This window comes from Rutilus rutilus (assembly GCF_951802725.1).
Source record: "Rutilus rutilus genome assembly, chromosome: 13".
Taxonomy (NCBI): domain Eukaryota; kingdom Metazoa; phylum Chordata; class Actinopteri; order Cypriniformes; family Leuciscidae; genus Rutilus; species Rutilus rutilus.
The window spans coordinates 7,862,456-7,877,160 of NC_140218.1; the positions used below are offsets into that span (position 1 = coordinate 7,862,456).

Genomic DNA, 14,705 nt, shown 5'->3' on the forward strand with positions numbered 1-14,705 from the left:
TTATGAAATTGGCATGATACATTTACCTGACATAATAAATTGTTACATTTGATTATTCTAACTGACTTTGACATTATTTTCATTAAAGAGTTAAAAGGAATAGTCAAACATTCACTCACATTTCATGATGCACAGATATCATTAAAACCTTTTCATTTATGGAGTCAGATGAAATAACGAGAAAATACTTATTCAAATGTATTGCATTTAATCAAAAAATACTTTGCCACGAGAAAAGGACAGTAACACGTAAAGACCCTCCGCACTGGTCGGATGCCGGTTTTGGGCCGATCGAGCGCGAGCTTACAATATATATATATATATATATATATATATATATATATATATATATATATATACACTCACCTAAAGGATTATTAGGAACACCTGTTCAATTTCTCATTAATGCAATTATCTAATCAACCAATCACATGGCAGTTGCTTCAATGCATTTAGGGGTGTGGTCCTGGTCAAGACAATCTCCTGAACTCCAAACTGAATGTCAGAATGGGAAAGAAAGGTGATTTAAGCAATTTTGAGCGTGGCATGGTTGTTGGTGCCAGACAGGCCGGTCTGAGTATTTCACAATCTGCTCAGTTACTGGGATTTTCACGCACAACCATTTCAAGGGTTTACAAAGAATGGTGTGAAAAGGGAAAAAACATCCAGTATGCTGTAGTCCTGTGGGAGAAAATGCCTTGTTGATGCTAGAGGTCAGAGGAGAATGGGCCGACTGATTCAAGCTGATAGAAGAGCAACTTTGACTGAAATAACCACTCGTTACAACTGAGGTATGCAGCAAAGCATTTTTGAAGCCACAACACGCACAACCTTGAGGCGGATGGGCTACAACAGCAGAAGACCCCACCGGGTACCACTCATCTCCACTACAAATAGGAAAAAGAAGCTACAATTTGCACAAGCTCACCAAAATTGGACAGTTGAAGACTGGAAAAATGTTGCCTGGTCTGATGAGTCTCGATTTCTGTTGAGACATTCAGATTCAGAATTTGGCATAAACAGAATGAGAACATGGATCCATCATGCCTTGTTACCACTGTGCAGTCTGGTGGTGGTGGTGTAATGGTGTGGGGGATGTTTTCTTGGCACACTTTAGGCCCCTTAGTGCCAATTGGGCATCGTTTAAATGCCATGGCCTACCTGAGCATTGTTTCTGACCATGTCCATCCCTTTATGACCACCATGTACCCATCCTCTGATGCAGGATAATGCACCATGTCACAAAGCTTGAATCATTTCAAATTGGTTTCTTGAACATGACAATGAGTTCACTGTACTAAAATGGCCAGATCTCAACCCAATAGAATATCTTTGGGATGTGGTGGAACGGGAGCTTCGTGCCCTGGATGTGCATCCCACAAATCTCCATCAACTGCAAGATGCTATCCTATCAATATGGGCCAACATTTCTAAAGAATGCTTTCAGCACCTTGTTGAATCAATGCCACATAGAATTAAGGCATTTCTGAAGGCGAAAGGGGGTCAAACACAGTATTAGTATGGTGTTCCTAATAATCCTTTAGGTGAGTGAATATATAATGTTAGAAATCAAACTACCCTTTCATCACATTGTCAGCGACAGGTAAATACACTTGTGTGATTATGTGGACCGTGGCTCTCTCGGTTTCCTAGGTAACCAAATATAACTCCGCCGCTGCTGTAGACTGCTTATAAATACAGGGAACAAATTATAACTAATGCAATGTGATGAAAGGGTAGTTTGATTTCTAACATTATTATCTCAACAGACATTTACATCGATAGTCTGGCATTATAATTTATTTGCTTTTGGTGTACTGTGGAGTGGGTAAAACTGTTTTAATGGCAGGCTAACGCGTGCACCATTGACTCGCGTTAGCCTAGCACCGGCGAACTATCCAAAAGTAAGGACTGGATGATTTTTTTTGAAAACTGTCTCCACTGATGAATAACAACCAGGCTTGGCCAAACAAAGAAAAAACGTAAAATTAAAGTTAAAATATCTTAATTTAAATAATGTTTACAGAAATTTTCATTAACCATTTGAAAGAAAAACACTTATTTACAGGTATTTCCTTTACTGTAAAATGCAGATCTATAGCAACATCATTCATGAGGTAATGAGGCATGAGCTAATGTAATCTAGACATCATTGTGTTAGTGATTACACAGTTATTACCTTTAAAGAAAGCAACATGCAGCATAACATCAGTATTTTCTGAAGCACAGAAATGGTGACCCACAAAATCAGACAACAGGAACCCTTTAAATCCCAACAGAACATCAAACACTAACAGATCGCAGCACTAATCACAATCCAGCTTAACTTTATTCTTTCAAGTTCTTATGGTTTGAAGAGTGGCCTTTTATTGTGGCCAGCCTAAGGCACACCTGTGCAATAATCATGCTGTCTAAACAGCATCTTGATATGCCACACCTGTGAGGTGGATGGATTATCTCGGCAAAGGAGAAGTGCTCACTAACACAGATTTAGGGTGCTTTCACACTGGCAGTTTAGTTGGGAACGGGGCACGGTTCGCATGAAAAATCTCTAATGTGAACGCTGTCATGCGGACCCGGGTACGTACTGGGGTACTGAACCCAAGACTGCCTGGAGGAGGTGGTCTGAGTTCGGTTGCACTCGAACTGTGCCCCACGGTTCACATGAATGTGAAAGCAACACGGACTCGGGTGCGCGCTTGTTCAGGAAGTAAAGTGACCTACATTATTATGTATTTAGTTAAATAAAATACATGTAAGGGATGATAGTGTTGATGATTTCCCTTGGACAAGAGCGAAAGTGAGCCTGCAGTGTATTTGAGCATAGCGTGTGGAATCAGGGCAACAAATTAATGGAAATCCACTGTCTCCTCAAAAGAGTCCGTTTGCAAGCAGCAGAAAGCCACCTTATGACACACATTAAACCTGTGTTGTTCACTCAGCTGCACATAATAGCACCAAATTAATAAACACAATATACTGACCTGCGTTCTGTTTTCTATCATGCGCCGTGCACTTTTGCGATGACGTAAGATGCACGCGAACGCACCAGTGTTCGGTAGAATGAAGTGGAGTGTGAAACCAGACCAGCGCTGCAGGGGGCGCCGGGAACAAACACGCTCCGGCTCGGACCGCAGCAAACGAGCCCAGTGTGAAAGCAGCCTTTCACAGATTTGTGAGCAATATTTGAGAGAAATAGGCCTTTTGTGTACATAGAAAAAGTCTTAGATCTTTGAGTTCAGCTCATGAAGAATGGGGGCAGAAAATCAAGTGTTGCGTTTATAATTTTGTTCAGTGTGTGTGTGTATGTGTATATAAAAATTCACATATATACTCAGAGATTAGACACTGGATGAGATCAGCGAATCAGGCCATTATATAATGATTATATGATCAATAAGTAGACAACTTCAATTTCTCTTGCACTTTTGGTATAACAAACATGCTTTAGAAACACACAATTAAAGCACCCAGAGAAAAAAATATATTAAAAAGTCAAGGGTCAAGAGCCCAACTAAAGAAAACTCTGATCTCCATAATGGTGACTTCAAACTTTATTATTTTCAATAAAACATCAACATCTAAACCGCTGTTAATTTCCAATAAGAACGTTTGTATGAAATAATAAAGTCAAACTGGATTGTAATAAGTGAAGATGTTGCAGTCTTGAGAGATGTCAGTGTTTGTTCTGTTGCTGTCAGTCATTTCAGTTTTTTTTTTATGATTTTTTTACAGTCAAGATATTTGATCGTAATTCAGGAAATAACTGTAAAATAATTATTATTCTGTAAAGTGTTTAATTCAAATTTTAGTTGCACTTTTTAGGATATTTTTCTTTAACGTTTTTTTTTTTTTGTCATTTGACCTTTTTTATTTTTTACAGAGAGCAGTGATGACACAACTGTCTATTTGCGCCATCTGGTGGTGATTTTGCAAACTATTATTTGATTCTTAGCAAATTATAATTTTACATACATTTGTAGGTAATTTAAGAAAATAGAAATAAATACAGTTATGTATTAAACATTTTAATTACTGTAATTCTGATTGGTCTGTTGTTTGACGCACGGCCAGGCCAACCACAGGTAGGGTAGAGTGGGGGAAAACGCCCCCCTTAAGGAAAATGTGACATTACAGTGAAGCAAAACATAAATGTGACTAGAATTGCCATCCCGGTTTTGAGTGACTATGGCAGGAGTTATTCACCAAATATTAAAATTGCTCAGCCTTCATAATTAATTAGTATTTTTACTGAAAAATATTTTTGTACAAAGGGGGAGTTTTGCCCCAGCGGTGGGGTAAAACGCCCCCCAAGGTGGGGTAAAATGCCCCCTTTCTTACCAACCAGTTTGCTTCATAGATCAACAGCAAAATTAACAGACAATAGTTTTTAATCTCTAAAAGTAAAAGGCAAGTAATGTATCAACATGTATATATATTAATATTTATTTCAGCAATGTCCAAAATAGCCAAAATAGCAAGCTAGCTAGTTAATGCTCACTTGAGGTAATTTTTTCATGTTTTGTTCAAATATTTTGATTTTACCACCTAGTTATACTGCATTAAGTGTAAAACAAAGGATTTGATAGACAGAAATATTTTATTATAGTAATTATGATAGAGAAACTATGCCCCCAGGGGGGCGTAGGGGGCGTTTTACCCCACAAGCTATGACTTTAAAAAAAATTTTTTTTTTTAAATAAAGTTTACAGTGGCCGCTAATAGCGAACTTTGTTTTGAAACCGAATGAATGAGATGACTCAACAAGCCGTGTTTTCTCACTAGAGTGCGGATCGGGCCGAATTTTTCTGTCCGAGCCCGGCCCGCGTCCGACAGAGCAGTAACCGAACCCGACCCGAGCCCGACAGGCATAAAGATATTTATGTCCGAGCCCGACCCGAGACCGACAGTTAAAATCCCATTTTTTTCTCATACTAATGACACATGTACGTTTGTTTGTGTGGAAAGTCCGCTTTTATTACTGTATAGGAACGCATTCGGAAATGTCAACAGGATGAGTGCATCAGCGCGCACGGAGAAACAAGCGCACTTAACACAGACGCGCATGCACGTGTTTGGTTGTCACGGCTACATAAACAAATTTGAAATTAGCGCACACAGGAAGACAGATGTTATGGTCAAATTTTACATGCATTTTAATCACAAAAATGAACGTTTGCATCAAATGAAAGCATCAGGCACATTGGCTAACGTTACCTACATAATAAGCTGTTTTAAATTTAAAATGTTCAATGCCTTATCGCGCTGATGTGACCGAGCCCGACCCGAACCCGAACATAATTTCTAAATATCTGTCCGAACCCGGCCCGGCCCGTCGGGTACCGACGGGTCCCGTCGGGCTCGGGTCGGGTATCCATCCTCTAGAATTTCTCACCACATACTGACAGTTCATGGCTTCATGGCAACAGCGACGCTCTTTGGCTGAATCGGTATTTGTCAGAAACGTGGGTTTGTTGTGTGTGACGTCACCTGACAAAGACCGACAGGAAAGCGACTTCTCACTTGTTTAGTCCATGGTTTAGTCATTAGTACAGTACACATGTACAGTATACTGTGTCTGTTTTATATATATATACATAGTTTATATACTGTATATGTACTGCGCATATATATATATATATATATATATATATATATTGTGTGTGTGTGTGTGTGTAGTAAAATAAGAATGTTTGTGTATTTTTTTAACACTTTAAAATATATATATATTACTCATAAGTGACACATCTGAAACATATACACATTTGTCTATAAAACTTTATATACTTTCCTGAAGGTTTATTACTTATTTAAGAAAGTTATACAAGTTTTAATTTTGATAAGCCATTTTTTATTACCCATCTACATGTTTCTCAGTTCTTTCAACCTGTTGATGCATTCATGTTCAGCAGAGCTGAAAGATGAGCGCATTGATTCTACAGTGTAGCATCATTAGTGTTAGTATTATTTAATAAAGTACACACATTTGATTACTTCTGCTTATCTGTGGTGTTCTCTTGAGCAGGTCTGCCTTCTGGTATGAATGGCCATTACCTATTAATTAACTAATAAACTACCTGACCAAGCTGACTGATTTTCATGCATTCATTTTCCAATACTGTTTTTGGTCCGGTTGTTCTTTGTAGAACATGCCACCACTTCACCCAGTCCAGGAGCTCCCATCACTTCACCCAGTCCAGGAGCTCCCATCACTTCACCCAGTCCAGGAGCTCCCATCACTTCACCCTGTCCAGGAGCTCCCATCACTTCACCCAGTCTGGGCAATAATGAGTCACAATCAGGCGCTATTGCAGCTGGGGTCACTTTGCCGATCATCTGTTTGGTGGCGCTGATGATTTTTCTTTACCTCAAGGCAAGTATTTTCAGAAGCTTAAAGAAAATCTGTTTTGGTGTTCCTTTAATCTTTATTAAAGGAATAGTTCACTCAAAAATGAAAGTTGTCATCTCTTTCTCACTCTTATATCATTGAAAATATTGTGAATCTCTAGGTTGCTTTTTCTCTACTAATGTAGATCAGGGACTCCAACTGCCAGGCTTCAAAAAGATCAACTAAAGTACAATTAATATACCATAAAAATTGTCCGGACAACCGTGTGTTATATTCCAAATCTTCAGAAGTTATCTGAGTCTGGAGAATCTGATTCTGATCTTGTATTATAATCGAGATCAAGCAAATACACTTTTAAAACACTTGAAAAGGCACTAAATGTTCCTTGTCCAAAGCACTGGAAGGAGAAAAGCTGCAAGTGTGTTGAGATGCATAAGAACATTTGTAACTATCCAAGAGGTGAACAACTAAATCTGATTTTTAGTAATAATTCTATAAAATGTTTGTCCTTGCAGGTGGATCGCTTCAAGCAACCCATTCGTGACGTCCTCAGTCATCTACAATGTAAAAATGTAAGTATTACCATATGAAAATGAAATCATTTTTTTGACTCATTTGATGGGGAGGAGCAACTAAAATAATATACGGAATATGTTCATGGGAGTGGAATGTTTGTGTATATTGTGAAAACCATTTTTAACCTCTTTCAGTGTTTTGCTTTTGACAATTTGGATTTGCTTGCCATTGCATATAAATTATATATTGCATATCACAAACTTCGTTAAACTGGACTTTGTTTATTGTAGTTTAATATTTTATGACTGCTAAATTATTGAAAACAAAGACATCCGTCACACCTTGGTTGTGCGTGTAATGTAATGTAGTTCGTACCACAGTAATCACATCTCAAGACAGATGTTTGTCCTAAAACATTTACACATATTCATTGTTTATGTGTAGAACTACGGTAATAACCTTTTCCCCTCTGATTCAGTTATTTGGCCAGTGTGTTTGTGGAACTGTAATGTGGACCTGACCGTGAACTAGTCATTCAGGGGTGTGTTTCACAAAAGCATCGTTAGCCAACTATGTTCGCAAGTTCCGTCGTTATCAGCAGTTCAACGAGTCGGTGTTTCCCGAAACCATCGTTCTAACGAACATTCGCAAACAGCATCGCAGAGTTGTGTTTGAACGACACTCTCGACCTGTGGTTAGAAGCAGAGTTTCTAGTTTGCATGACATGTGGACTCAATAAATCCTTATCCTGACAAGCTGACATTCAGTACAATATATATTTTATTTAGAATACATACAAATGTCATTTATGTCTTTTAGTTTGTCAAGAGATTTAAAGCGTAGTTTTTGAAGAGTGCGCATGTGCGAACGTGCTCTAGTGCGTAAGAACGAGTCTATGACTGAATCTGGAAATAAAGAAAATAACTGAGAAAAGTGATAAATAGTCCTCAGATGTCATGTCTGTAATTTATAGCAAAACATCTAGCGTTAATTCGATCTCAAACAGATTCATTAAAAGTTATTACTCCACCACGTTCATGACATCATTAACTAACGTGGTTGAAAGACCACTTTGCGTTTCGGGAAACAGTCGTGTCTAGCTAGTTGATTTCTTCAACGATTCATCGCACTATAGTAGTGAAGCAGCGAGTTACGTCATTGTACGGGAAACACACACACCAGTTCTGTAAAATTAGGACCAATTTTGAAGGTGGGAAGAGGACATTCTCAGTGACAATGATCCCTTCACGAAGGGTCCTTCCACAAGGCCGTTAGCAACATGTTCTTTCGACAGTCACTTCAAGGAAGTCGTTATTCTATATGAATTTCTGATCCTATTTGACAAATTTGGAGAGCCAGCATTCAATCTGTCGTATTATCTTTTATACACAAAAGATATATAATACTTGTTATACAAAGTGTTTTTACAAAATAAAAATAAATTAGTATGGATATTTGCCCCTGAATGATTCTGAGGAATACTCTAACTTAAAATATTGTGTTTGTATTTACTTGCAGAGGAATCCTAACCAGGAGGAGGACAGTGAGGCGGGAGACGGGGAAGCGGGAGACAGTGAGGCGGGAGACAGTGAGGCGGGAGACGGGGAGGCGGGAGACGGGGAGGCGGGAGACGGGGAAGCGGGGAAGTTCCTGCCACCAGGATTGATGGTGTAAAAAGTATGTCAGACATTTACATGTATTGTGTTATTTTGTGTCATGAAGAATGTGTTTTTTCTAATTAATTTTACATTTTACAGGCCAAGAGGAATACAACATGAAGGAGATCACAGATTTGACTTTCTCCACACCTCAACCCTACTATAATGTGCAATTAGTTATCGTTTACCTCAGCATTTCCTGGCATAAGGCAGTCACCGAACAATCATCTCATCCACACTGACACTTGGGACCACAACCCGTCCCCTCTGACCACCAATGCCTCGTTATAGAGGTCTGCATCTGCATCTCATAGCTTTCCTCAAGCGTTGGCACTTGCAACGCCAAGCTCATGGGTTCGATTCCCAGGGAAAGCAAGAACTGATAAGAATGTAAATATGTACCTTGAAATGCAATATAAATTGCTTTGGATAAAAGTGTCTGCCAAATGCATAAATGTAAATGCATGGGATCAGTTCATTTCTTTCTCTGGAGTTCACACCAGTCAGTATCTTCCCATCCATACTCCGCAATTAAAAGTTGTCCTGTGCCAGATTCTGTTGCGACAGATCTGCACAACAAAGTCATAAGCTTTGAGTGCCTTTTATACTCTGAAGCATTTGCCAGCGACAGAAGTAAAATTGCAGTTTATTTATACTGTATATTAGGTCACTGTGTTTGAATGTTACATGGCTGGTTTTGTAATCCGCATATGGAGCGTATTGAAGTCTTGTGCCAGCACGAGGAGGAGGCGGGCTTCCCAGCTCAATCCCTCCAAGGTTATTACCTCGTTTACTCTGTCCCCCTCAGTGTTTTTTTTTAATACATTTTTTTTAAACCATTTTCACAATTTCATGGCTGCCAGAATATTTCTTTTTTTTAAATATCTGAACACACAGTTCATGAAAGGAAAGAATACACTCCCAAAGCTTCAGTCGTTAACCCTTCCTGAGTTGACATTTCATTCAGTAATGTAAGGCAGTTTTGATTTAAATGCTGTTTCACGTTGATGATCATGTTATTGTACATGTATCTGCTTACATGACTGTTTACATCTGTTTCTACTGCCTCACCTGTGTTTTGATCTGGAGATTCAGGACTCTTTCAGAAGATGTGTTATCGCGCCCTCTACTGTATAACAGTGAAAACACAGATTGTCAGAAAATTCTGTAACTGGCGGGGAAAGAGTCAGCTAAACCTCTTGTTTTTTACTTGCCACTGCGGCCTTTGGCTTTTTTCACTGGGGTGCTATAAAACACAAAAACTGTATTTTAAGAAGTGCTGCTTAATGTATTCAAATTTTTTAATTTTTGTAAAAAAAATGTTTACATTAACTTAACACTTGTAAATAAATGTTTATTAAATTATATACAATTTCTTGAAATAAATATCTTGTGGGCTTAATTTTTGTTGTTGGATTATTGGCTGAATACATGAAGATAACTGGTCCAGATATTTACAAGAAAATGTCAGCATTTTGAAATGAAGTTGCAGTGTTTGAGTTCTGATAACCTTTTGTTTTATTGGGGGTACAAAAGCTACAAAATATTCTGCAAAAATATCAAACAGACTTGACCTTAACTAGACCTTGACTTGAATGCAAACATTTCTATCGCATTTAATTGTAAGTATTGTTCTGTTTTTAATGTTTCTCTCATAATGGTTTCATACAGCTTTACTCTTCAGATGGTCTCACTGCAGATCACCAACCACTAGACCACTTCCTCCACTGGCACTGCTTTTCATTTTAAATGAGGTGTAATTTCATTGCACACCTTGTTTCAGAGAAGAGTGTAGTGGCTTTCCAGTAAGCCATTGCCATTGGTAACAGGAGTGAGCAAGTTTAGAAGAACACATACAAACAGAGTCCATGCAGACGGATGGAGATGCAAACAATTGTCTTTCTTTATTGTGCTCCATTAAACATTGTGTGTAAGTGTTTGTAAACTAGGAAAAGCCACAAGAAGTTGTTTTGAGACAAAGTCCATACCTTGAAGACACAGCATAGGCCTACGTCCTTCTTTTCTGTGATTACCCAAAATGTCCGGGATTCGGCTTTTGCTTTCTGCAGTCGCATGTTTACATTATTACATTATTTGACACTGACACGTACGTGCCAGCTTTGCAGGTCATGCATTCTGCTTCACTCGGCCGAGACAAAAACACAGGAATTTTCTTAGCAATGTTAAAACGCACATCAACCGATCACTTGTTTAGCATTCATCAGTAAACTCTACATTCAGATTCACCAATCGGAATTAACCCTTAATCACTCCTAAAAAAGGACAACACTTAAGGTCTTTGGGATCATTTTGACCCCAAACTTTTAAAGAGCGATTGCATAAGTAAATATACATTTTTTATATGGAAAACTATATATAATTTTTTTTATTTACTTCTCAACTATACATTTATGCTGTGTTTTTGTGGAAATTTTGAAGTTTTTTACCTATTTACTGCACAAGCTCCATGTTGCATATGTGACATTTTTCAGATTTATGCCAGTTTAGTTGATTTTATTTGCCAATTTCTATAAAAATGCTCTCTGTTCCAGTGACATACATGTGTGTGTTTGTGTGTGTGTATGAGATAGAAAGCTCGTTCCACTTTGGGTTTATGCTCTAGGACCAGACCTTCATTTAAATGTAATTTTTTTTAGATTTATGCCAGTTTTGTTTATTTTAATTGCCAATTTCTGTGAAAATGCTCTCTGTTGCAGTCACATACATGTGTGTGTTTGTGTGTGTGTGTGTGAGTGTATGAGATAGAAAGTTCGTTCTACTTTTTATTTATGCTCTAGGACCAGACCTTGGTTTATTTGTAGAATTTTTCAGATTTATAATGGATTTACTGTTATTTTTTTGACAAACAAAATTAAAAAAAGTCATTTTTTTCATTTTCCCATTCATTTTCAATGTGGGGTCATTTTGACCCCAAAGACCTTAAAAGGTGAATTTTTTTTTTACACACCTTTAGAACAACCAAATCAAGCCCAGTTTTTTTTGTGCATGTTTAGATAGATTATTTAGGAAAAGTCACCGAGTTTCATGCCCCTGAGATGAAGGTAACATTTTTAAAAAATGAAGGAAAAGTCCATTGGGGTCATTTTGACCCCAAAGAGTGATTAAGGGTTAATTCAGTCCGATTGAAACAACAGGTGTGCATGTAAACATAATGAATGGCGACTGTAGAAAGCAAAAGCCGAATCCCGGATCTCGAAATCCCGGCAGGATATGTCCAGGAAAAGAGGACGTATGGTCACCCTACTATAATACACACTTGCATATTCCCCATCCAGCAATGGTCATTTGCTATTTTGCCATTTGCCACCTTTCATATTGTTCTAAGCATTGCCACTTTGTACCCGACAACCGTACCTCCTTATTAGACCTCTACACTTACTTCCTCCATTGACTGTATGGCACAGAGCAACACCACTTTATCTACCAATCATTTACCTCCATATATTGACACCTTTTGCACTATTTGTATAAATTTGTAAATGTTTGATCTGCTGAACTGCATACTGCATGCATTCCTATGCTTATTGTGTACTTCTTTGTCTTGTAATTACATGTGTAACTTTATGTTCTTTTGTACCTCAACGCTTTTATCTTGGCTAGGTCGTCATTGTAAATGAGAAAGTGTTCACAATGTGCTCACCTGGTTAAATAAAGGTTAAATAAAATTAAATAAATAAAAACCTTGCACGCTACTCTGCAGTGCGGTCAAAAACTGTTCTTCCCAATTGGCTTTATGCCCAGCTGCACTACTTCCTGAACTTCAGCCAGCTCCTTTGTTTCCTGCCTGCCATTATTGGACAAACTGATTAATCCAGGTGTGCCTGACCTCAGTAACAATAATCAGCCACACCTGGATTAATCAGATTGTCCAATAATGGCAGGCAGGAAACAAAAGAGCTGGCTGAAGTTCAGGAAGTAGTGCAGCTGGGCATAAAGCCTATTACCAACCCACACACTTGTTACTCAGGTGCTCCAATTATACTGAGTCACAGCGCCACTCAGTGGACAACAAAAACTTTTCAATACAACAAATGACTCCTACAAAGAGAACAGCCTTAAAGGCACACTGTAATTTTTCGCCACTAGAGGTTGCTTATTCAAAACAAAGGCATAGCTTGATGACGCTTTGATTTCGCTGAATCATGGGAGTTGTTGTCTTCAGCTCTACAGCTGGTGGAGAATACGACAGGACTCGGGTAGAAATCATATTCATGGATGACTGGTAATCGTATTAACATTTTGAAAGCCGTTGGAGCGCGGTCACCGTGATTTTGCCAAGCAAGACATGTTCCTGGATCAACATATTTTGTTGATCCTGGAATAACCTTCCTGTCCCAAAATTTAGTCCTTACCCTATCCCTACCCCTAAACCTAACTCTACCTATAACTTTCCCTAAAATTAGAGGGAAATGATTGGTGAATAACACTGATGTTGAAGCACCTCACCCTGGTTCTCAGCCTAAACTTGACATAAACTGTAAACTTGTCCCTCAGATCTGATTGGTTGATTGGAAAGTTGTAACTTTTATTATGCGCCGACGCCGCTTCTGCTTCTTCCGGTCATGAGTAAGTGGGGTAACGCAGCGCTGTTTTATCATATTAGATACATTTGAGTGTGATGAAATTTGTTATAATGCAACTCTGTGTGTTTTCTCAGCGGCTGCTATATGAGACACTTGTTGCACACTGCAGCTAGATCAATATTAGCCATGGTAAATCTGGTATTCGCGGTAAATCAAGAAAACGAGATTTAAACAGAAAGACTACCTTTGTTGAGCTGTATAATAATGATTCGTTTTCTGTCGATAAATGTATCCAAGCGGTTGCTCACCTGTCTAATAAAACACATAATATATTAAAACGTATAACGTATCTTTGGTGTTTTCATGGTTTCAACTAAAACCGTAAATCGAGGGTAACGCGGGGGTGTGATGTCACTGATAGGCGACACATGGACACACGCCGTATCCTGGTTAAAACTGCAAAAAATCTGGATTTTAAGAATTTAAACATTCTTTGAAACATCTGGGATAATGGAAGTACACAAATCAACAAAATATATAACATTGTTCTAGTGGTTTTTGGATATTTGAATCCAAAAATCTTACATAGTGTGGCTTTAATGTGCATTCTAGGATAACTGCAGATCCTCACATGATCAACCAGAAATACAACAGTGGCGATTCCCACCAGACCAGACAGAACCAGTCGAATCAGAGCCTCGGTGCCGCCACAATGATCCAGACAATCTGAAACAGAAGAGACTTATTCATAAACATCTTCTGTCTCATCCTATGTCTTTGTTTGTGGAAAAACAGAAACTGCACAGAGGTCACTGTCAGGCCCCGTCCACACTACTGTGTTTTCGTTTAAAAACGGAGACCTTTTGCTACGTTTGCACCTCCCGTCCACACTAAAGCTGCGTTCACACTACACGCGACCAAGCGACGCGATACCATTCATTTTCAATGGGGAGCGGGCGACTTCCGGTGACACGCGCGGTCGTGACCGTTGGCGACTGGATGGGGCGTGTCTGGCGACGCGACAAAGTTGAGAAATGTTTAACTTTATGCAAATGAAGAGCGACTTTCGCGAGCGACAACCAATAGGAGTGAAGCGCACGTGATCCTTCTCCACAGCCCCTGGGCCTGCAGTGCATTTAAGATGGATGAAAAATTTATCCTTGCGGTTAGCAATTTTCCGATTTTATTTGACATGTCTCTGCCCACGTACAGGGACATATATAAAAAAAACGATGCGTGGAAAGGAGTTTCAGAAAATGCGGGGATTCCAAGTAGGTTTAAATGATTGAATAGCCTGTACAATTAACTATAAATTTTTTTGACAGAGAGTAAACAAAACCTAAACGTAGTGGCCTTTCTAATATTTTAGCGCTGTTTACACTCCATTTACACGTGTATATAATATACTGTATAATGTACTGTATAATGTATAGTATTGAAATCAATGTATACTAGATATTAATAACCTATTAATGTACTGTATACTGATGGATACAGTATATTAATATTATGTATTCTATGAAATATTCAGTATATCTTATATATGTATACAGATATTAATATTGAATTGCAATATATTACAGAATAAACTATAGGCCTATACTACGCTTACTCATTGCATCTGATCATACTTTGTTA

General features: G+C 38.4%; 2 protein-coding genes across 2 annotated transcripts in view; one reads left to right on the plus strand and one right to left on the minus strand.

Moving 5' to 3' along the window:
- LOC311302671 (uncharacterized protein) overlaps positions 1-14,705 on the minus strand; it is a 382,374-nt gene that overhangs the window by 349,869 nt on the left and 17,800 nt on the right. The gene's annotated exons all lie outside the window — the stretch shown is intronic.
- The window catches only part of LOC311302675 (uncharacterized protein), an 86,670-nt gene that overhangs the window by 58,813 nt on the left and 13,152 nt on the right, over positions 1-14,705 (plus strand). The gene's annotated exons all lie outside the window — the stretch shown is intronic.